Raw genomic sequence first — 3910 nt, 5'->3', positions numbered from 1 at the left:
TTTAGACTGGCAAAGAAGCGATGACGTATGTGAAATACAAGCAACGTAATGCTTGAAGCTTCGGAATTCTTCGAATATTGACTTGGCTGGGTTTGGGTATCAAGGCATTGGGCAACTCAGCTGTTCGTCTCACTTAACATCTGTTATTTTTGTTTCCTGAAGGGTGTTCAATTGGATATCCATGAACCATTGTACCCTTGGCTAACGACGCGGTTGATATTAACAGCAAAACATGAAAGATGAGGAAGGAAAGTCTGGATGACTTTGTTGAATGTCCTTCTCGGACGCTTTTACAATCTCCTTTGCGGACTCTTGACACGCTCTGACGCAAACTAACACAAACAGCTGTCAGTCGACTCATAAAAAAAGATGATGTAATTGACTTGAACCGAATAGGATTCTCCAAGTGATAAATGGAAGCTCTAATCGGGAAATGGACCACGTCTGAGAAGTAAATCAGGAACTGAGAGAGAGAGAGAGAGAGAGAGAGAGAGAGAGAGAGAGAGAGAGAGAGAGAGAGAGAGAGAGAGAGAGAACTTTACGGAGGGAAACAAAAAACTTGCTAGAGAAGTTGGTGATTTGCAAGACTTGAGAGAAGGACTCTAAGACGGTGCTACGAACCTTAGAAGCCAGGAGATTAGGGGAAGGTCAAGAAATAGGAACCATGTGAACGAAGCGCATTGATAATGTTATGTAAATATAGGGGGCAGACAGTGACACCACATGTGACCGAGGAATGAACCAGGCAATGCCAGAGAGAAGAAGAATAGAGTTTTGAACTGAGGATAAGTCATAATTCTGGACTGTTGCATTCAATTGACAAGGTTCGTCCTCTTCTATAAAAGATTACGTGGAATTTAGGGTAACTGGCGCTTAGCGGTCATAGGAGGATAACAGGACAGGGTAGAGGAGGAGTCCTGAACAGCAAAGGAGAGCTGGGGCTTACACGTGGGGCTCAAGTTGGTGGGCGTAGGGTGAGTGGGAAGGGCATGATGGCAGGAGACCAAGAGCATCGTGCCCTAGACCAGACACACACATACACACACAAAACCTCAGATTCAGTATCAACTTTGCCGGGACCAGGAGAAGGCGGGAGAAGTAGAAGAAGGGAACTCGAAGAGTCACATAAGTTGAAAACACAAAGAAAATGTTCTTTGATTTTATCACAGGAATAGTTTTATAATCTTACACAAGTGTCAATATTATTGTTTGCTGGTGTCCCTGCTGTTCGTGGATTGGTTAACAATAGCAAAACTAGTATTCGACTTAATTTATTTGTGATCTGGTTGTTCAAAAGTTGATTATATTGTACGCCAGTCTGTGAGCCCAGGTCTATCAGCTGAACGAAAGACGTGTTTAGCAGACTTTAATTGTTACAAATAAACTTTATGATGACTTGACAATACCTCTAGGTAGAGCCACGAAGTTTTTCAAGATTAAACAATTAAGTGCATTAAGAATAAGAAATAGGTAAGTGCACTATACATTTTGTATGTAATAACCTATTTTATGTATGAAAGAAAGTTGGGTGTTAATAGGCATTGGTGTACTTTTCCATCTTGATGATACGAGAAGCATAAAAACACGAAAATAAGTTTTTTTTTTTTTCTAAACGAAAAAAGAAACTCACCGAAGAAAAGAAAAAAATCATACCGGTTTCCGAGCGATGAGCGGTAACGTATGACTAAGAGATTTGACAGGGATCGAATACCTTTCATACGTAATTCAAATACGGGGATTGAATGAATACACATACATGTCTTTGAGCTTTATGTATCATTTTAACCGCTTGCTGTACTGTGGGGTTAACACAGGGACTCTCTTGTCAGTCCTAAAGTGCGAGATGCGAGAGGAACAGAAGCAATCACGAGATCATAAAAGGAAGTTTGGGCGTCGCCCCGTTTGCTGAGGACGAGGCGAGCTCAGATATATTATCGAGTAAAAGAGGGGGAGGAGATTTAAACCCATATGACTCTATGGTTCGTCTAAAGGACCATCAGCGTTTTAGGCTTGTGTTCTATTTGAGAAAAAACAAAGAAATATGCATTTAACATCATTGATATAGTATCCAGTGTTCAGATTAAATAGAGGTTATTACGTTTAAACAAGCATGCATCAATCATTTATCTATGAAATGAGAATATACGCTTATGTATTTTATAAGAAAGCGAATGTTATCATCAGATATTCTTGTTATTATTTTTTTTTATGGCGTTAGCCCTTGACACCCACCCACCCCCATCTGTATTCAGAGTGTGATGAATTGAATTTACATCAATGTTGATCTTCTGTGGTTGCAGTTTGAATTCATTCTGTGAGGAAATTTTGATATAGGAGCTGTATTGAGTAAATTATGAGGTCTAACCTCGGGTTGCTTAATTTCAAGTCCTCTAAATTTATGTACTATCATCATTTTGAAAACAAGTATGTATATGTACTTATGCGTCATGTTGCCTTGACAACGTTTGGACGTGTGATAATTTGAATATTAGGAAATGTACATTTTGTTAACTTATTTTGTTTTACTGAAGTTACCGAAAACTTGGCTTTATGCAAAATATAGGCTTAATCTTGTTTGATATGTATTACATGTGTAGTTATAAAACCAAAGTTCGTTCATGACTGGCAGTTGCAAGGAACAGGTAATTGTGCTGTCGCAGTATGATGTAAGGGTGAGAAATATAGTTGGTTTCCTGAGTTTTAAAATTGACAATCAAATATATTGATAATCTCATCAGTTTTTATCAAAAATAAAACAATTCTTTATAGAGATTTTGAACTTCAAGAATGTTGATTTTTTATCTCGCTTTTCACCTGCTGCATGTTTTTTAACTAAAATTGTTGACCATCTGCTGTGTTCCTTGATTCCCTCAACCTTCCTTATTCGACGCGGTTTTTTTTCTCGTTAGGGTTAAATCCTCTTGGTCCTCTTCTCTTTTCACCTTTTCCTACAGAGCTGTACGACACAAGAGATTTTGTGCTGTTTTGACAGACTAGCGCGCACACACACACGCGCGTGCGCAAGAACTTTTGGGCATTATTTATGAAATGTGGATAAATATGTCGAACTCAATATCCCAACACATCTTTCCAATCCTGCATTGTGTAATTGTGTTGTACCATTTATTTGCCTTCAGCTGTTTCAGTCATTAACTTTTAGCATTGAATAATTCTATTATGCTTCTATATTTACGTGAGGTCATTTAAAAGATTTTTGACCAAAAAAAAAAAAAAAGATATTGTAAAAATTTAGAAATTAAGAAGAGAATTTTAATTAATGAGGACAATTTCTCGTAAACAATCACTAGATTTCAAAACTGCCTTGAAGAGTTCCTCAAGAAGAAATAGCATCTTAAATATGCAGTTTTCATTCTTATTTCTTGGAGCTTGATAATGAAAAAAGTTTTGCCGAATTGGAAAAATATTTTCTTGGGATGAGCATAGTGCAAAAGTGTGGTAATAAATATGAAAATCTATAAAAGTGGTAAAAAGATTAATTTAGGTGAAAGGGGAAGATTCAGTCACCATACAAAATAGAAATTATTAGGGAGAAGTAAAGGTAGACTTTGAATTGATAGATAAATGGAGTGAGAAAAAGTAATGTAAAAGTTAGTCTTAATATTCAGGAAGTGTCATTGTACCATCAAACCAAATTCAGTTAGACGTCTATTATCTTTGTTATTTCAATTAAAGCAGTTGATATACTTGTATATTAAAGGCAAGGATATCCTTAGCTATTAAAGGTGGCCGAGGTTTTGAAGCATTTAAAAGATAGAGGGTAAATATGCACAGTGTGTTGCGTGTTGCGACCCATTTCGCCAATGATTTGCCTTGGAAGGTGTGAGAAGTAGCTAATGCTGCAAAGGTTTTTGCATTGGTGTTTGAAAACTAAATGTGGATGAGACAAATT

At 37.2% G+C, this 3910-nt stretch overlaps 1 pseudogene; it reads left to right on the top strand.

Moving 5' to 3' along the window:
• The first annotated feature begins 974 nt into the window (after nt 1-974).
• Nucleotides 975-3910, top strand: part of LOC137634403 (uncharacterized) — a 38767-nt pseudogene continuing 35831 nt past the window's right edge.

Source organism: Palaemon carinicauda, chromosome 44 (assembly GCF_036898095.1).
Source record: "Palaemon carinicauda isolate YSFRI2023 chromosome 44, ASM3689809v2, whole genome shotgun sequence".
NCBI lineage: Eukaryota > Metazoa > Arthropoda > Malacostraca > Decapoda > Palaemonidae > Palaemon > Palaemon carinicauda.
The sequence above is the reverse complement of the archived record's forward strand: the minus strand, read 5'-3'. Positions and strand labels throughout refer to the sequence as shown.